The sequence below is a fragment of the Sceloporus occidentalis genome, unplaced genomic scaffold, assembly GCF_023333645.1.
Source record: "Sceloporus occidentalis isolate IW3139 unplaced genomic scaffold, rSceOcc1.0.p SCAF_6, whole genome shotgun sequence".
In the NCBI taxonomy this organism is placed as follows: Eukaryota; Metazoa; Chordata; class Lepidosauria; order Squamata; family Phrynosomatidae; genus Sceloporus; species Sceloporus occidentalis.
The window spans coordinates 16,745,631-16,767,166 of NW_028316986.1; the positions used below are offsets into that span (position 1 = coordinate 16,745,631).

Consider the following 21,536-nt stretch of genomic DNA (forward strand, 5'->3'; position numbering starts at 1 on the left):
GATTGAAATGGATCTTGATAATCCATTTCATCTAGAAATCCCTGGATCTGGGAGGCCACCACTCGTTCCAGAACCTTCAAATCTGTTGAATCATTTCAGGTCTCAGCCAATCAGGTTACTAAAAAAAATATTGAGTATGAGAACACAGAAACCAATTGCCTTCATCTAAAAGGTAAAGCACTTTGAAGAGGAAAAAGATTACTGTTTCCTCTTTCTGCAATTATCTGTCTGTCTGTGTGCATTAAAAACCAAGCTGAAAAATATACTTGCTTCTGAGCAGTCCTCATCTAAGAAGAGGCAGACAAATAAGTTTAAAAACTCATTTAAAAAAAATGGAGAATAAATTTAAATTTGTTTCTTTAATTCTTGGATGGCACAAATAATTGGGAACTGTGGGAGTATTTTTTAAGCTTCAATACCACCACATTTGCAAAATAAAACAAAAAACTTCAATAATAGCCATTGCTACCAAGCAAGAATTACTGAGGAAGAATGAAGTTGTTCCATAAGAGCTTTTAATCTCACTTTTTTAGGCATATAATTTAAGAAAATCCCAAGGAAGTAGCTAAAGTTAGGCCACATCTTTCAGTTCAGTGGTCCCCCTCTTTTTTTTAGATGTCCAGGAGAGCGCATTCTCATGTATGTTTTCATCCTCCCCTAGCAGGAAATTTGATGTGGTTTGGAAGCATGCATAAAATGTCTTGATTCTTTCAGGATGTCTTGATTCTGTCGGGCTATCTTCAAAATTTGTAGAAATTTGAGGCTTCAGATGAACCATTTGCTCTGTATTATCTGGCAAATTTGCCCATGTTTTGACATCACAGTTTCTGTGTGAGTCTGTGTCTGTTGCCGCTGCTAGGAAACGACAAACCATCCTGATAACAGAGTAGGTGAACTGTAATGCGCTAACTCATGTTCTGATCCATATGTTGACATGTTGCTCATAGATGCAACATTGGACCTTATCGCACACACAATTTTAAACGTTCTGGGGACGGAAGGAGGACGCTTGTGTGCACACATGTGCTGCAGAAAACGGAGTTTATGCACACTAATACGTCCTCCAAGAGGCCCTGTTCCATCCCCCGGCATGCACCCATTCGTGTCCAGTCCTGACAGGCGTGATATTTTGCTGACGGAAAGTATCTGTCAGTCAAAAATCACGTCCGTCAGGACTGGACGCGAAAGGGTGCGCGCCGGGAGACGGAACAGGGCCTCTTGGAGGATGTATTCATGTGCGATAAACTCCATTTTCTGCAGCACGCATGCACACACGAGCGTCCTGCTTCCGTCCCCAGAATGTGTGTGCGATAAGGTCCATTGTGTGTTCCAAATTGTCCCATGGCATTTTTACTTCCTGAAGTAAAGGACAGGCAATTGTGCCTCTCAACTTCCATATAAAGATGCCAACTGGAGTGACAATTCAATATTACTTCAACACTGGCAATGAGATAGGTAGTGAAGACAGTCTTCTTCCAGGCCTGAGTGCAATTTACTAACTTAGAAGGAACAAGATGGCAGGTTGGGCACCATACAAATGACTCTGATTTGGCATAGAAGAAATGGTTAGGGCTAGTTAATTCCTGACTCCTGGCACTGACTACATGAAAGTGTTGACTGATTCTGCCTCATGGGGCTGTGGCTGATGTGACCTTAATTTAATTATGTAATATTGAGATATTATTTCCTATCCCATATCATAGGATCTGAGGGCAACGTGGGGGAGGGATGTCAAAATAAATTAAGACAATTTAATTAAAACAAAAAACAAAAATTTAAGCCTGAAAACATATCCACAAGATAGCAGTTTAAAAATATGAAACAGTTTAAGAACATGCTCCTGGACAAAATCCTAAGCTCCCTGAAGGTTTTGATAAAAAGGCTTTGATGTTTCAACTTGATGCTGTAAAGAAGCCAGTGTAGGCACTAGTTGGGTATCCAAGAGAAGACTGGGTATTGCAGAAGAGGAGTCCCTTAAACCAGTTGTTTACAAACAGTGAGAGGCAGGCTCCCCAAGGAGGAGCACCAGAGTTGCTCAAGTGTTTGTGTGTGCAGAACCTGGAGGACTTGATCCCACCTCCTCAAATTTTTATGTATAAAAGTTGCACATGAATTGAGTTAAATATTGAATTTACTTAAATAAAATTGTTCTGATATGAACAATGTTATTTCTTTATAAAATGTTAAAATATGAATATACATAAATATGAGAATAAAAATACACACAATAAAGAAACAAAATATTTTTATTCATATACTATGCCGAGGGGTGTGAGTGACATCTGCAGGTAGATGTAAAGGGTGTTTCTGAGGATCAAAATTTTGAATACCACTGCATTACACAGTGTATTCTTCTCACTAACAAGACACATAGACCTTGGATAGACACATATAGGAAGATATGTTCTTTCAGGTATTGAGGTCCTACACCAGCTTTAAATGTCATGACCAGCACCTTGAGTTCAGTACAGAGAGATATTTGCAGTCAGTGCAGATTTTTTAAAACCACCTTTCACCTTGACTTTCAAGTTAATATATAATTTAAATACATTTTTTAAAAAAAGCAATGAAAAGATAATAGGGATGGTTGTTTTCATCTGTATTCTGCACTGTATTTTATTTCCTTGCATTATGCTGTGTTGTGTGCGCTTTATCTGGAATTTGGTGCTGCTTTAACTTTTCATGGTTTATTAGGATTTCATTGTATTGTCAGTGTGTTGTAATATTCGTACAGTAGAATAGATGTTTATGATCATTTTAATAAAGAAAAAAAGCCACATGTTTTTTGCAGTTTGGGTTTAAAGTCAAGCTTTAAGACTCCTCCCTGAGCAAATGACACTCTGCAGTTCATATATAATGGTGGAGTCCCCACAGAACCTTTTTTGCTGATAAAAGTCCTCTTTCCTGTTACTCTGTCCCTAAAAGTAAAGGATTTTGAGTGTGTGCATGGTGAAAAAATGGTGGCGGTCAAGATGTGTAAAGGTTGGAAACCCCAATTTGAGTTGTCCAAACTGTAATCAACACAAATTTGTGCCATGAACACATTGTTTGGGAGAGGTTTTTTTGTACTTCTAGCTCATTTTCTCTAATAGGCATCCAAATTTACAAACAGAAACTGAAGTGAGATTTAGGGTCAGACTTTCACTGTAAATTTTGGCAATGGGGCTCACATCTGAGTAGGCATGTGTAGGATTTGACTTGAATTTTACTGCTATGGTACTGTAGTGATACTCTAATTCCATTTTTACAGCCACGGTAGCTGTGGATGACAAAAGTTTAAATCTAGCATGCCTGAATGCCACTAAATTGAGAGAGACTAGCATGATAGAATGCTATTCAAATGTAATGGTTGGTGGAGTAGTCCATGAGATATTGGTTGCTTATTCATAGTGAGTTTCTAGGAAAGAAGGAAACAGGTATAGCATGGGCACAAATATGGTGCCAGGCAATAGCACATGGGGAGGGGGACCCTTGGCAATCTCCCACATCAGATAGCTTAAGAAGCACTGAAGCAATGTTTAGTCAGGCACTTAGGGAGATAGGATTATGGATGTTTCAAATAAAAGCAAAATTCTGTTTGGTTTTTATGTACCACCAAGTATAGGGATGTCTTCCTGGGTTATCCCCTACCCCCCATTCAAGATTTGTTGGAAGGTGATATTTCTTTAGCATCTGCTCCAGAGTAGCTCAAAATAGGACTGAAAGTGACTTTGTAAAGAAGAAACGCTGGGCTTACTGCACTGCTATGCCTTGGTCATCCACTTAAATCAATATTAATTTTTCAATAATTAATTCTGACTTATTAAAGAGGATAAATATTTATTCACAGTATAATGGTAGACTCTACTCTTTCCAGAGAAATAAAATGTATTTGTAATAAAAGCATATTCAGGGAAATGAGTTATAAAATAATAATTATATTCATTTTCTTGTAAAAATATTTTTACTGGTATTGTACTTAAGCCTTCTTGAAAATAACTGTGTGTTCCATAAAGTGCATTGGTCAAGACATGAATTCCAACTGAATGATTAGTTCTTACCCTCTGGGGCAAGGGATGGGTCAAAGAAAGCAGCTTGTTTTGATTAGCCTGTACTTACTCCAGTGCAATCTATTAAGAATGTGGATTGTAAAACATATTGTTATTGCAAATGCTTCCTTGAAATGTTATTAAAGCCAAAGAATATCATGTATTTGTATCATATTTGCATTTGTCAAGTCTAATTGCAGACAGAAAAATCTCAAGATGGATCTTTGCTGGGTAATACATATTTTGAATATTGAACATGGAGGATGGAAAGTGTCTAATACCTGATATGGATAAATACCTTTAAAATAATAACAAGATTGTAATTGCAAATATGGTTCCATCACTGACTGTGTAATGTAAACAGTCAGCAAAGTTATTGTGGTACAGAGCTGGTGGGGAGAAAGCCACAGAGACAGCTATGGATTTTAGTGGGCCGCAGACATCTTTATTGCAGCTTATACAGATGTACGTCATCACAACATATCCTCCAGACACACTCAAGAACAAGCTTGGTTCCTTCACCACTTAACAGCAGTCAAAATGTATTATTTGGAGCTTTCCTTAACTCATGCATCAACCTTGTGAGATAGCCAGACACCTCCACCTCATGTAATTTTCTTTTCATAAAACCTATGTCGTTACAAAACATATGAAAAGGCCAGCCGAAAGAGGAATGGGGGAAAAGGGATTTATAAATGAATAATTGCAGTTATTCTATTAATTCATTTTAGTAACAAAAAGAGTGGCCCAGCCACATAATTTAAGAAAAGGAGGAAATATGCTTAGAACCACTTTGCAGCAACAAAAATGTTAACAAAGGAAATAGTCTTACAGAATAAAGATTTCCTGCTTGTTTTCTTCTAGCTCCAAACTACCAGATTCCATTAATGAAAATGAAGACCACTTTGTCCATTGCTTTCTCTCTGAGAACTGAGTGAAAATTTTGAATTCTTAAATATCTGTTTATTTAATGTTTAATCACCAAGGCTCAAGATTGGAAAGACTGATATACACTTGGTATTAGATGGACTTAGTGCTAAAGTCAAGGAGAAGCAATAGCTTTGAATAAATTTAGACCTATAGCAGAATTGATTAGTTCCTTTATGATGTTGCTTCTTAGTAGACATCTTTGCACAAGTCAGGAGTCTCCCATATGAGCAGAATTGTTTTGTTGATGTTTGCAATCCCCAACTACTCAACAGGAACCAACTTGAAATATGAAAAAAGAGACAGCCACCCACTTTTAAGTTCAGTTTAAAAGAAGGATTCATTTTTCCCCCTGCAGTTACTTTTCCTATCCCGTTCTTTCTCTCTGTCCTGTTGATGATGTGCAAATATGAAATGAACAAAATTCTCACTCATTTGCAACAGCCAAATTCAATAGACAAAGTTATCCCCAGGGTGTATTAGACCCAGCAGTTATTGTTGTATGCCTCCAATCATTTCAAACTTATAGCCCCTCACTCCTGGAATCTCCTTCCCCCATGAACACAGCTCATCACTTCTTTAACCAGTTTCAAAACTGAGTTGAAGACCATTCTGTTCAGAGAAGCGTTCTCAGGCATTGTGTGACTATTATTTGTTATTTGACATTTTTAATTTGTTGCCTGCTTTGCTTTATTGTACCCTTTTCTGTATTGTTATGTATTATTTATATGTATTATGCTTGTATTACTTAGATTGTACACCACGGGCAGGTTTACTTTATTTATTATATTGTTTGTATGTACAGGGCTGTGTAAATCTACAGCACTATATAAAGAAAGAATAATAATAATAATAATAATAATAATAATAATAATAATAATAGCAGCAGCAGCAATACTAAAGGAAATCTAAAACATGATTTTCTTGGCAAAATTTGTTCATATTGGGTTTGCATTTACCTTCCTCTGAGGCTGTGAGTGTGTAACTTGCTCAAAGTCACCAAGTGGGCTTCCATGGCTGAACAGGGATTTGAACCCTGGTCTCCAAAGTTGTCGTCCAATGTCCAAACCATTAAACTAAACTGGATCTCTGATATACATCTCTGTTATGTAAATCTTAAAGATGAGGAGTTTATAAGAGATGTGGGGAAATTGTTAGAAACTCTACTTCAGCATTACAGACAAGGGTTTAATGCACAGTGACATAAACATTCAAGGCTCCCTGCTTCCATGGACAGATTCTTCAGTTTCACTTTTTGCTGAAGCACTGAGGTTACTAATGAACCTCAAAATGAAGATCAGGAGTAAATAGTGTGTCTATCAAGTTGACTTCAACTTACAGTGATTTTACACACTAGAGGCCCAGGAGCCCCCAGTCATCAACTGCCCCTCCAGGGCTGTGGTTTTCTTGATGGACTTAATCTACCTGTTTTGTGTATCCTTCTTATCCCTCTGTGTTCCCCTTTTCCAACAATTATTGTCTTTTCCAGTGAGTTATGTCATCTCTGTCACACTGAGGTGTGGCATGAATGTAGTTCAGTATCCCAGCAGGATTCTCAGGATACTACCAAACAGAACATGGAAGCTGGTTGCTGCAGTGAAGGATTTATTTACAGAGGACATAAGGCAAAAACTATTTAATCACAGAGCACATGGATGAAAGCAAAACCAGTTTCTCCAGACTCTCACCAACACCAGACCAACAACCAACCGACACCGACTATGATCAACGACACACTCACACTGAGCTGTGCTTCCTGCAACCTTGGCTAGTATATTACATCATGCACATAGCCTTATTGTCCAGGTAACACATTATAGTCTGGTTCCTCTGCTGCTTTCTTCAAGGCCATGATCATCCAATGTGCAGGCCTCAGTCTCTGAACTTTATCTCATTGGCCCTGGAACAGGCCTGTAGCATTCCAAAACGGAACTTTCTGGGGACAGGAGACAGCGGGGAACGCATTTTATCGCACAGTGAGAACACTGCGTCACCACTGAGCGTCCCCATCCCATTCCGGATGTATTCCCCAGGGGACAATTTCCGGGAACGCTTCTCAAGTGTTGCGTTTTAATCATTTACAAGTAAAGAATTATGTCATATGCAAGTAAAGGTTTCCTTCCTCTATGCAGAAACAAGGCTATACATATATCTATGGTCATTTCCTATGATAAAGTGTGTGTATGTGTGCACGTGTGTTGTTGTGTGTATAATATAAAGGTACAGCACCCAGTAACTGCACATTTGGTAATCATGCATAACTCATACACTGCTGAAGACCCATGGTGTCCTGGAACTCACCTTTGCCAAAAACATTCAAGAAAACTGTTGACAAGCCATTGTGTAGGCCCATCTTCATTTATGTTTCTGTAATGAATGTTTATGTTTTGACCTTAAAATCCCCAGAGTGGATTTAACCCCCCCCCCCACCCAAAAGAAACAGGGCACATCAAATTGAATGAAACATCAAGTTACGTCTGTGACATCAAGGAAAAGGAAAATATGGCAAATGTTGCTGTGTGGAATAATTCACTGAACCTAATAAGCCATGGAATTTAGTTTTCACAGAACACCAGGAAAAGGAAAAGGAAGAAGTGAAAAGTTCCAAAATGTCGACATCAACACAGAGAGGGCCAAACTGGAAGTACTTAGCAACCTAACCTCTAGTGATGGTGGCAGATGGAGCAGAACCTTGACAGAAGATTCAACTAACATGCAATTTAATATGGAAGTTTGCATTCCTAAAAGTTAAAAGTAGCATTTTGACCTGAGATCGAAATGAATTGGGAGCCAGTGCTGTTGTTGATTGCATTGTTAGCCGTACAACTCTTTGGGCTACACAGTTGGTGAGCTAGGCATTTGAATATACTGGACCTGTGCAACTTGTAGTACTTTGTATCTGGCCAGGAGTAGTGCATTGTGAGCCCCTAGACATTCAACCAAAGCTGTCTTTGTTGGAGCAAAGCTGTTAAATCAGGATGGATATCAATCACTTGAAAGGCCCAGTTTGGCTTCACATGTAGAATGTTACATTATGTGTGGTTTACCAAAAAAATTTGACCTGCATTGCACAGAGGAAAATCTCACATAGAATTCATACATTGACATATGCAATCACGCTCCTTTCCTTTCTAGAAATCTTTTGCAATTTTTGGCTAGAATGAAGAGCTCTTCTGATATCAGACTTAGATTCCTTGGAAGGTACTTATAGACTGTGATTAAGGCACTTCTTAACCTTCTGTTCAATAAACTCTATAGATTGAGCTCTTTAAGCTGTTTATTGTAAGGCATGTTTCCCAGATCATAGACTATTCTTGTAGCTCTTTTCTGAGCCCTGTCCTACATCACTCTCTATAGATTTTCTTTAAGGCCAAGGGGGAACTTCTAAATACAGACATAAAAACAGCTAGATATTCTTTTCCAGTAATAATTTCCCTTATGTTTTGCACTAAATTTAACTAATTTGTAGATTAAAAGTTTAGATTAACCACCTTGACCTTGGCACTGCTCTATGGGTAACTTAGAATAACAGAATCATAGAGCTGGAAGAGACCTCGAGGGCCATCCAGTAGAACCCTCTGCCATGCTGGAACACAGAATCAAAGCATTTTATTTTGGTTTGCCATGAGAAAAGGATAAGAGGAGAAGGGAGTGATGGAAGCTTTGAGATTTTGAGTAGAATTAAAACAGAAAGTTATGGTAGCCTCTGCCAACCTTGATTCTGCTCACAAAAATTCAACTAAAGGTGCATATGTGGCTGATTGAAATTTTTACTCCATACTCCCTTGTCCTGTCAAAATCTGCCACTAGATCCTGACCCCATTGATCCTTCCAGGGTCTGCAGTGAAGAATGTTTGGAACAGAGCTCCCAGAATCCCCTAGTCTCCTATAATCTAAAGAAAGTAACTTGTCTATTTCCATGACTCATGATGACCCATTGTAGCCCCTTCCATTTTAACCATAATGGAGTCAGGGTTTTTAAAATAAAGAAGTTACTTCCCATATACTGGCATACTGTTCTACTGCTACACACTTATAGTGCTGCTATTCCATTTTCATTGCTCTGACTGCCTCCTGTTGCATTCTGGGGTTTGTAGTTCAGTGAGGCCTAAGAGCTCTCTGGCTGAGAATTCTAAATGTCCCTCCCTAAACTGAAAATCCTAGAATGCAACAGGAGTCAGCCAGAGCAGTGAAAGTGGAATAGCAGCACTATTAAGAGTGTAGTGACGTAATCTCCATTGTGCATATGTACCTCAAATCAAAATGTCAAGTTGGTTATTCTATAATTATTTTTCAGTAACAAGAATGGGCAGTTGTGGCCCAGTGGATGCTGTTGGACTACCACTCCCATCAGGCTTAGCCAAAGCATTTTTTTTAGTAATAACTGAATGTCCAGATGGACAACCAGTCCAGGACACTCTGTCTTTTGGACACCCAGCATAGACCAAAGGACCCATACAATTTAATCGGTGAACCAAGAATGCACATTCAGATGACATGCTATATATGGGGAATCATAGTTATCCCCCCCCCCCCCTCATGTAAAAGTATTTCTGAGAAAAGGAATATTCAGATGAGAGTGGAGGAAGCTCTTGTCAAGTTTCAATTTACATAGAAGCATACTGGGAGGAAGAAAGCAAAGCAATGTCCCTTTGAAAAGATAAAACCCAGCGGGCTTTGTAGACATTAACTTTAGGACACAATTTTGCAAGCACAATCAAGCCTGCATCTATCTTACTGACTTCATTGGGACTTAATAGCTCCCAGGGGCTTTCAGATTCCTGCTGAATGCATTTGAGCTGGCAAAGTCCCATCACATCCACAGAGGATAAATGAAGCCTCAATACATACAAAACACAGAGGCTGGATGTGGAAACAGTTCTGAAGATTTGTTTTTTCTCACTAGTACACTTCTGTCATTAGTCAGCAAAGTCTCAACAGTATCTTGTTGTGATGTTGAAACCATACACTCGGAGAACAGAATCTATTTTCTGCCTCTAGTAAATCACTGCCCATATTTTGTTCATTTTCCCCCTTTAGTGAAGTTTTTTTTAACATATCCACATGTTTATGTGCATTTTAAATGTATGCCTTCTCAGAAGGAAGTCATACTGATTTAGAAATAAAATGGTTAATAACTGAAAATCAATTATGAAACCTGAGTTCTCCTCCTCCTCTTGGATTTCAGTGTCCAGATTCTTCCACTGGGGGTGATAGTTCAAACATGTTTTTATTATTATTTGTATTATTAAGAAACAACTTTCCCAAAAGGTGAGGGGAATCGCTATTGTAATATTGTGTATAAATTTGGTCACTGTACTGCACCCGAAGGTAGAAATGTCCTTAAAAAGTGCAAAAATTAAAGAAGTACAAAAAAGTACAAAGCAGATCCATGGGCTGGTGCAACTCCATTGTAAAGAAAGTTTTACAGTAAATGAAAAAGAAAGGAACGGAGGAGGTGAACAAGGGTCATCAGACACGTTTATAAAATTATGCATGGTGCAGAGAAAGTAGACAGAGAATCTTTTCTCCTTTTCTCATAATACCAGCACCTGGGCCATCCATTGAAGGTCAGTGGTGGAAGATTCAGGACAGCTGAATTGAAGCTATTCTTTACATAGTAACCTAATTAAGCTGTGGAATTTATTACTACAAATTGTCGTAAATGGCCAACAACTCTACCAGTATTAAAGAAGGACTGGAGAACTTCATAAAAGATGAAGCTGTTAACAGATGGCAATCATAGTTGATATATGTTTTGTTCACCTGGCAGGTGACACCCAGCTTGACAACAGGGATCTAGGAATCTTAATAAACCACAAGCTGAACATGAGTCAGGAGTGTGATACAGCAGTTAAAAAAACAATGTGTTTCCATGCTGCAGGTATAGGAGTATAGTGTCTAGATCAAGGGAGGTAACACTACCACTATATTTATTCTGCTTTGATTAGACTTTCCCTGGAAAACTGTGTCCAGCTCTGAGCATCACAATTCAAGAAGGATGCTCCCAACCTGTAGTGCATCAAAGAGAAAGGCAACCGAACTGGTAAAAGGCCTGGATACCATGCCCATTGAGGAACGGCTTAGGGATCTGGGTATGTTAACCTGGAGAAGTCTAAGAAGTGACAAGAAAGCAATGTTTAAATATTTGAAGAGGACTCATATGGAAGAAGGAGCAAATTTGTTTTCTGCTACTCCAGAGACTACTAGGACATGGAACAATGGATTCAAACTAGAGAAAAAGATATTCCACCTCAACATTAGGAAGAACTTCCTGACAGGAAGAGCTGTTCAACAGTGCAACATGCTGCCTCAGTGTATGATAGAGTTTCCTTCTTTGGAGTTTTTAAGCAGAGGCTGAATGATCATCTGTCACGAGTGCTTTGACTGTGTTTTCTTGCATGGCAGAGGGTCAGATTGGATGGCCTTTGTTGTCTCTTATAATTCTATGATTCTGTTCAGCAGCAGAAACAATATATGTCTGTGTATCAGTTACTTGGGAGTGCAAGTCATGGTAGAAATACCAGTTGTGAAGATTTACTTTTTCTTGGATTCTCATGAGTGACTGGTTTTGGTGTTATGCGAACAGAATGGTTTGGATTGGTCTTTGGCATACTTGAGCAAGGCACTTATTTGCAGGGCATCCCAACAGAGCTGAATGCTGCCAGGCTATGGTTATGCTACATCATCAGTATCTGAAATAAATAGACCTGGAACAGTGCTCTAAACAAATAGAGCCAGATAGCAATCCTTAATAGTAGTAAAAGTTATGGGGAAAATGTTTTGGACCACCTTGTTAAATAAACCAATAGAGTTTGTGCTTCCTGAATAAACACAGGAGATTATTGCACAGTGAAGTCCTGCCAGGATAAACCCGGGGTCTAAAATTCAAAGAAGGATCCAACCGCACTGCTGCATGGCCAGGCAATATGCCGTCTGGATGTAACCCAGGCTTCTTGACAAGCTTTTCAAAAACAGGATTCCATTTTTGAAAAGCTGCGCAAGACAACTGGTTGGGAATTCACTGTGCAATAATCGTAATAGACACTAGAACACTTCTATCCCTTTGGTTATTACTAAAAGTTTGAATTTTATAACACATTTCTTATGCGTTTTTTTCTTTTATCTATTACCAAAATACGATTTGTATCTAAATGCATTGAAAATGTGGGAAGTTTTTTCTTTATAAATTTGAATTATCATGCAGTTTGGGGAAAGAATTCAGATTGATCTGTAAAAAGGAAGAATACATACATGGGTGAATACATGTGAAGCTGACATGGACTGGAAATAGACTGACTCTTCCATCTTCCTTTAAAGAAACAAAACAAAATCATATAAAGACGTAGCAGATGGCAAGGGAATCTGAACTTTACAGACTGATTTGAGCTAGGAAACAATGCAAAAGATTTGAGGACTTTCTGGGCAGTTTGTATCACTCTAACACGAGAAATGAACCTGATCTGTGGTGGTGGTGGTGGTGGTGGCACATGGCCTAATTGTACCTCCTTTCTACTATAGCAGTGGGAGTTTTATTTGCCTTTTGCGGGGATTCACAGCTGCAACTACACCTGGAAATGGTGGGTGAGCTGAAGAACAACTGTGTCCTCATTTCCCTCCTTCAGAACTATATATAACCTACAGAGAAACTACAGTGTACGGCTATGCATGGTGCTTAATTCAGACACATTCTCCATGTTTCATATAATCTTGCATCCTCATTTGGACAGTGCAAATAATAAGTTGTTTTGTTTCTTGTACCTTCACCCTGTCATCTTTAGCATCATTGGAAGAATCTTCTGGCTACCTGAATATTTATGGGGGAAATGAAAGACATATATTAATTTTAGAACTTAGCCTACATTTCTTTCTTTTTGAAAGGGTATGAATAACACACATTGGCTGGCATTCTCTTAGGAAGGTACACATATATAAGTAGCCCTGTTCATTCTGAGTGAATTCTTCACCAAAGAGCAACAGACATATTGGGTGGATAGTGGTGGAAGGGGAATTTTGCATACAGCAACATTGTACATCATAGTTAAGAACTGCATGTTGCAGTTACTCATCACACATTGTACAACACACATTGTACAACATTCACATACACTGTGCCATATTGGTCTTCTGTGTGGAGGTGATGTGGTTTTGGTGCAGCATCTCTCTGCATGTGAATATTTATGCTATGATGAGAAGGTGTTGAATTGTAGCCAAAGGGTGCCTCCATTTTTACCATATTGTGTAGGCTGCATTATTAAAACTCCCACAGCAGTGACCTCTGAGAAAACTTCATTGCTTTATTGATATTGTTTTTGCTCTCTTCAGAACTGATCAGATGCTTTCTCCATGGGAGGGCCACCCAAATAACATTTGAGGTATTTGAGACAAAATATTGGCAGCAACTGTAAAGGTAGCTGCCTCTGTAAATCAAGTTTGGTCTGTTTACTAGATTGGGATAAATGTTTGACTTTTTTCCCCCTTTACTTTATCCTGAAAGCTTATTCCAACAACATTAATTGATTAGAAAGCTGGAAATAAATACCAGCAGGGAGAACTGTAAGGTACTATACTTTGGCAGAAAAAAATGAAATGCACAGATACAGGATGGGGGACATCTGATTTGACAACAGTACATGTGGAAGGGGTCTAGAAGTCCTATAGCTCACAAGTTAAACATTAGTCAACAATGTGACATGGCAGCTTAAAAACCCAATGTGATTCTAGTCTGCATCAATACAAGCATAGTGTCTAGATCAAGGGAAGCAATAGTACCATTGTATTCTGCTTTGGGCAGGCCTCACCTGGAATTTTGTGTCTAGCTCTGGACACCACAATTCAAAAAGGATGTTGACAAACTGGAGTGTGTCCAGAGGAGGATGCCCAAATGGTTAAACATCTGGAAACCATGCCCTATGACAAGTGGCTTAGGGAGATGGGTATGTTTAGCCTCAGAAGAAAAGGTTAAGAGACATGTTTAAATATCTGGAAGGATGTCATACTGAAGATGGAGCAAGTTTGTTTTCTGCTACTCCAGAGAATAGGAGTCACCTAATGGATTGAAACTACAGGAAAAGAGATTCCATCCCAACATTAGAAAGAACTTCCTGATAGTAAGAGCTATTCAGCAGTGGAATATGCTGTCTCAGAGTGTGGTGGAGTCTCCTTCTTTGGAGGTTTTTAAACAGAGGCTGGATGGTCATCCGTTGGAGATGCTTTAATTGTGTATTTCTGCATGGCAGAGGGTTGGACCTGATGGCCCTTGAAGTCTCTTCCAGCTCTATGATTCTACTGTAGCCCATTGTCATGGAGACTGCAGCTACTATGAGAAGAGGTATATCAAAACCTCCACTTGTATGACTTCCCAAGTACACCCAGAGCCCCTCAGGGATGAAGCAAGGTCTTTATTTTAAGTTCAAAGAGTCCTCGGCCAAAGAAAAAGGCTACAACACAAACTTCAGTAAGTGGCTTTGGCATACAGGCCTTGGTAGGATAATCTGGCCAGTAGTTCCAGGATGAGGAGCCCAAGCAGGGACAGGTTGCATGTGCTAGAGGCTCAAGGAGGCTCAAATGTTAGAGGCTCAAGGAGCAAGCAAAACAACAAACCAGTAAATAATATATTTGCCCAAAGGGTGCATCACATCTGCTACTCAAGTCCACAATTTAACTGGCCACTTGGTCTGGCTTGCCCATTCAAAGAAGGGTTCATCCCTAGCTCTTTCCAGGTCTCTCTGGGCTCCCAGATCAGAGCAGTCAAGAAAGGTTTCTGTCCAACTGCTGATCGTTTTCCCCCAACCACTCCTTTTCCTGTCATGCAGCTTCTACTTTCCAACTCTCCCATCTCCAAGCTATTCAGTGATCTTTTATTGGCCTCCTTGCCACACCTCTCTGTACAATGTTTAACTGAGGCCAGCAGCTGGTCCTCCTTTCCAGCTGAGGCCAGGGAGCTGGCAATGGGCAAAGCAGTGCTCTGCTTCTGGTGAACTCTACCTTTCCACTCCCAGACATAATCAGTGTCAGTGTCATAATCAGAGGCCAAGATGACAGTTACAAGAGGGAGGAGCCTCTTCCCTCAGGCAGTCCCTTATGTTGCTGGGTCTGCCTGATCGCTCCCTCTGAGGCCAAGATGACAGTTACAAGAGGGAGGAGCCTCTTCCCTCAGGCAGTCCCTGATGTTGCTGGGTCTGCCTGATCACTCCCTCTGAGGCCAAGATGACAGTTACAAGAGGGAGGAGCCTCTTCCCTCAGGCAGTCTCTGATGTTGCTGGGTCTGCCTGATCGCTCCCTCTGAGGCCAAGATGACAGTTAAGGAGGGTGGGGCCTCTTCCTTCAGGCAGTCCCTGATGTTGCTGGGTTTGCCTGATCGCTCCCTCTGAGGCCAAGATGACAGTTAAGGAGGGAGGGGTCTCTTCCTTCAGGCAGTCCCTGATGTTGCTGGGTCTGCCTGATCGCTCCCTCTGAGGGCAAGATGACAGTTACAAGAGGGAGGAGCCTCCTCCTTCAGACAGTCCCTGATGTTGCTGGGTCTGCCTGATCGCTCCCTCTGAGGCCGAGATGACAGTTAAGGAGGGAGGGGCCTCTTCCTTCAGGCTGTCCCTGATGTTGCTGGGTCTGCCTGATCGCTCCATCTGGATCCATGGTTTGAAAATGTTCAAAAAAATTTATAATTTTCAAATATCAAACCTTGATTTTCAATTTTTTTATAAGGGGCACCATTTTGCTATGTCATTATATTTAATGGGACTTGAGCATCCACAGATTTTTTTATCCACGGGGAATCTTGGAACCAAACTCCAGCCTATAACAAGGGTCCACTGTATAGTGAAGACAGTCTTATATTCATTTATGGCATTTATAATATACGTATCTAGAGGAACCATAATAAACCAATCTTCTAGTTTTGGAAAGACATACCATATTTCTTCAAAACAAAAGATTGTATTCATTGAGAATGTTCAGTGTACAGTGTACAAGAAAAATTAGAATGGGTCACATCCATCTTTTCTATGGAATTTAGCTAATTTGCTATCCAGATACATGGATGTGTTTCTCGTCATGGACTAACTCCAACATTGCATTACTCTCCTTCCCTTCTTTTTAGTCCCTCTCCACATTTCTATAATTCTCTAGAACTCATGGAAAACAGCTCTCTTACTGGTTTTTCTTACTGGGAAGAGGCTGCATGGAGACAGATATTGTCTCCTGCTAGATCTGCTGGATTCGACCTTTTCTGCACACCAATGTTGGATCTAGCCCCATATTCTTACCAGACCTTACAATAAAAAGGTAAAACAACAGGCATCAAATAAAATATCATGTACCATCCATAGTCTAATGAAGTGTCTGAATATGTACCCACATATGGAGAGGGGATATTTTGCAGCCTCATTCTAACCATGCATACTCACAATTTTGCTTCAGATTGTAGCCTTAAATCAAACTTAAGCCATAAAAATTGGCAGGTGAGCCTATGACCACCATTTAACATACAGCTGAACAAGAACTGGAAATAATATCTAATACTGTATTATGTTTTTGCTCAGGTGTGTGTTAAATGTAGGTCATAGGCAACTTTTACATTTCGCATTTGCTTTTAGACTATGATTTATTTTTAGCCTATAAATAGCCATAATTCCCACCCACCCCCCTTTTTTTATAAATCATAAGCAGAGGTAAAGTTCAATGGTGAAGCAGTCTTATCATGCAAAAGATCCTAGATTCAGTCTCTGACATCTGCCAATACAACTGGAAAGATCTCCTGTCTGAAACTCTGGGCAGCTTCTGTCAATTAGTGCAGACAATATTGATCTAGATGGGTAAATGGTTGCGTAGAGTAACTATTCAGTGTTCTGAATCTATTTCAGATAGCTCCTTTAAAGAATCAGACCAGACACAGAAGCCACTAGGCACCACTAGGAGACTCATTATAAGGAATTATTTCTTCTGTATTTCTAAATTATTCAAGAGATTGTAAGTATTAGTACATTTTTAGAATTCCAGATCAGATGAGGGTTCTTCAGGGTGGAGTGGGAGGAAACATCCAAGTACAGAAAATAAGTATTTGCATCGCATTCTGTTCCCATGCTGCTTATGGGTATGACCACATGCAATTTCAAATATGGAAATCAACATATTATTCATATGTCAATCATCTTTTATTTTGCCTCTTGAAAGGAGCCCTCAACACTAGATTCAGCATAAAAACAGTTCAATAAATAAGAGATAAAAAAACATTCTAACAGATATGCCAAAATAATACTTCAAATCTAAAGTCTCTCTCAGGGTCCAATGTCAAAATACAAGGGAGTATATAGTATACATTGGACGTAGTAACTGTCATGGTTTGGATAGCATTTTAGAAGAAGCTGCAAGATAGCTCTAAAAACTTCACACCCAGTGCCTCTGTCCTTGCCTCTTTGTTGATTTATTGGGTTGGAGTAAGACAATAACCCCACTATATCCCCTGAGGAGGATATGGAGCTTGATTGAGCCCTGAACTTGGATAGGAAGATATAATACATAATCTTTGGCCAAAGGATCCACAGAAAAACAGAACTGCTTTCTGTCCACTTTACTTTCAGCAATGCTTCTGATGAACAAATTTTATTTCACAGCAGTAGTATTTTCAGTTTCAGAGGTTTCAGTTACACAAACAGGTCAAACCGACACATGAACAAAGCTCATGTTTCACTCTTCTATTGCATGTGTGTAGTTTCTTATCTCTAAAGAGAACAGAGTCTTTGTAGCATCATTCCTGTGAATGAACAGATGTTCTCAGGTTAGGACAGTCAGTTTCAAAATTGTTCATATTACCTTCTCTGTGACTTTGAATCTGGAAACGGTTCTTGCAAGTAGAGCAGTTTGTAGAAAGCCAGTGCAACAGACTCAAAAATGGATTCAAAGATTTTAATCCACAAAATGATTTTGTTTTAAGTGTCTTATGTACTCAGGAATAAGAGACTAAATTATTTAAATATTTAATAGAGACCAAGAAAATAATTCAAAGTCCCCTTTTATACCTGCCTAGGCTTTGATTGAGTAACCCAGCTCTGAAGTTGCCCTTGGAACCTGCTTTCTGGGACTAACACAACTTAACAAACATCACCAAATATTAGCTGACTGCTTCTTTTCATAGAATATAAACAATACTGGAATATGATTATATGGCCAAATGTAAATAATCCCAAGCAAGTCTATGAAGCCAAGCCACCATTCTGGCAATCAGCAAGCTTCCAGAAACTTGAGATTCATGCTGATATCATATCAGTGTTCTTTCAGAATTCAGCTTTGATCTGTTGACCCCCAACTAACTGTAAACAGTTTCCAAAATGGATTGATGACAGAATAATATATACATTTACATTTTAATAATCCCACTTTTGTTGCATCTATGGAGCTCAGGAAGTTTGATATGATTCTCAGTGAGATCTTTGTGACAGCAATTGACACACATTTATATTGAAGGACTGCTCTCTGGCACACACCAAGCCATGCATCATTCACGGTTGTGTTCTGCCTTCTGTATTTGTTCCTGCCTGGGACTGGATAAGCAGCAAGCTATCAAGCAAGTTAATTTGAGACCAGCTTCTTCCATCAGATGTTCCAAAGTTGCCACATAGTTTTCTTGTATAGGTGGTTATAAGAGAAACTACCTCAGGAGCACTTCTGCTGTTTTCTTGAGAATTTGCTTTGCCCCCAAATAAGCTTGATGGGTTTCAGCAATGGTTATTTCTGAAAGGGAAACACCCAAGAAAGTGTGTATGAATGATGCAACTCTTGGTTGCAGCCAGTTTGTTCAGGTTTAAGTGTCTAACTCCATGCCCTTCAGACCACGTCACTTGGCATAGTTCTAATCTAATCACTTAGTATGTCCATGGGGAAATTCTACAGGATTGGTGAGTTATCTCCCCATCTTTGTAATAAGTCCAAATTATTTTAAGTCATAAATCTACATAAATCATTACTGATTTTGAATGGGGGTGAAATGGTTACCATTGGTGTGAAATGTCAGATTATGTGGTTAGTTAATATAATTAGGCTTCATTCTGTAATTGTTGCTCATTTGTGCTAATGATCTTCACAGTCTTGTTACAAAGGATCCAGGCTGTCCTGTTTACTTGAATTACAGCCATCAACAAATATATGGAGAGAGAGGGAGAGAGAGAGAGAAATTAGAAGGCAACAGTGCTTCCAATTATTTTATGATATTTATAGAGAACATCTTAGTTTCTAACAGCTGCATCCAGCATATACAGGAAACGTTCCAGATGCTGATGTTTTTGTGTAACAGGCAAATGATAAAAACAAAACCTCCATCATGAAAGAAAAAATGGAAAGGAGAGGTGAGCAACTGTCTGAGTCATGCACTCTGCTCATCTGACCTCAAGGAAGGTCAGGTGAATAGATGCCCCCCCCCCAAACCACCACCATTTTAAACTTTAAAATAAACTGAGCTGCCCAATCCCCTCTAAAAGGCATTGGTCAATTTTGCAAAATTATTGGTAGCCCTTGGACTGTCTGAGGCTCAAGAGAAGCTGTCAAACCAGGAAGTGAACCAGATATTGAAAAAGAGCTCTCCAGGCACCAAACAGCAGCACCATTGGCTCTAGAGGGTTGGTATTTCAAGTAAAACAAAACTTCCAAAAACCAGGTGGATATGGGGTGGCAAAAATGTCCTTGGGGACACATATAAACCACACTGCATGTTGCCCAACCAATAAGATAAAGAAAGGGTCAGAGAAACTATGAGATTCCATGAATCCTGGCACTAATATTCAGTGTCCTTTAGCAGCGGTGGGGGTCTGAGAAAGGCCCTCTGGGTTTGATGGGTCCTTTATGCCACACAGTTAACAGAGAGGTATGCAATAGCCTTGGTGCAACTGTAATTCAGGGTAAGGGAAAGAATATCCATACATTTTCTCAACTTTAATGAAAATGGGTGTCTTCAAAGATCAAGATTTACCCCATTTGGGAAACAAAAAATGAGTTGTCATGAGATTTTTTTTTTTTTTTTTTTACTGTATCACATAAGTGAAGAATGCTTTTTTTTTGTCACCAGAAGCAGTAATTAAAACAAAAAAACTGGCATTTCTGCAGAAAAAAATAATGTTGCTTTTTCAATGCAAAAAAAAATGTAGTGTGTGTGTGTGTGTGTGTGTGTGTATTGTACCAGTGTTGTATATTTTATCAAAAAGCAAAATAATACAATTTTCATTTTTTTTGCAAAAAAATCTTCAAATATGAAAAACAATCTAAAATTACATAAATACTTTTAAAAAGACAAGAAGACATTTTTGAGGGTCCCCCCCTTCTCATGTTCAAGAATGAACTGAGTAAAGATTTGTGTTGCTGTATCAAAAACATTATGCAAAAAACAACAATGGTAGTTTACAACCAGCAGCTACTGGCACTAGATAATCCCCTGGACTGGTGCCTGCTGATAGAGGACAGGTGACACCAGGGATCAAGTTTGAAAGAATCTACTCACACCTGAAGACCTAGATTTTTAATAGATGTGAATAAGTGGGACTTTTTCACCTATATGACAAGCTGTGTGACCTGTTGAACCTACATCTTCTGCAGTGTTATGAAACAGTTGCCTTCAATTGTCCTTCTCTCCACCTGGTCATTGCAGTGGCAGCTCCACTTTAAGAAAGCACTAAAGCATGAAAGCAACTTACGTGGCATATCTTTGTGAGAGGTGCAAACTGATTTGACCCCAATTTCCTTTTCATAGGGATCAGCATCTATAGTAGTTCTTTGAAGGTATGCTAAGACATCCGTAGCAGAGAATTCTCAGCATCCTCATCAGGGTACAATTCTCATGGCTGAGGTGGAGGTGGGCGAATGTCATGGCCTCTACATCAGTACAAAACCAAAATGAGCTTGTAGAGCAGCTATACCAGCATACTACCTAATTTGAGCTAGATAGGGGTTTGCAAAACTCAGAAAAGAAATTGGGGAGGGGGTTTGCTATTTTTTTCTTTTCTTTTTCTTTTTAAAGCTAGATTGCCTTCTGCATCTTTAATTTGCAGGTAAACTTGCCCCATACAAATTCATGACATGAAAATAAATGTTTCAAAAAAGTGATATCTGGTACATCTGACTCTTTTAAAAGATTCAGTTGGGTTTAGAGTCTGTTTGGTGTAGTTTAGTATATTTGTGGGTATGCTTTACAGAGGATAAACCTATTTTCAAGGGTCAGATATAATTTGAGTAAATGAGACTGTTTGAAACAAGAGCTTTTTCTACCATAGATTTTTTTCTACTCCTTTTTCCACTGGCTGGTCCCAATCAACCTCTCACCTATGTGGGATTTAAGGGGAAGGGGTTCTAACCCAGAGGGTATTCCTTCCATCCAAGCTTGACTCTCAGCATATCTGTCTTTCTCTTGGTTTTTGTTCTTCCTTTAAGAAATTACCCACTTGACGCACCCACGGCACTGCCTGAAATCATTTACTAACCCAGGAACCTGTGATGGATGACTTTTAGTTATCTCACAGGCCCATTTAGCAAACAGAATCCCTTGCACTTTCTTTCTGTTTCATATATTGAATAAAATCAGGACCCCCCCCCCCCATTTTA

At 39.3% G+C, this 21,536-nt stretch overlaps 1 protein-coding gene across 29 annotated transcripts in view; it reads left to right on the forward strand.

The window, feature by feature from the left end:
* NRXN1 (neurexin 1) overlaps positions 1-21,536 on the forward strand; it is a 1,287,731-nt gene that overhangs the window by 136,927 nt on the left and 1,129,268 nt on the right. The gene's annotated exons all lie outside the window — the stretch shown is intronic.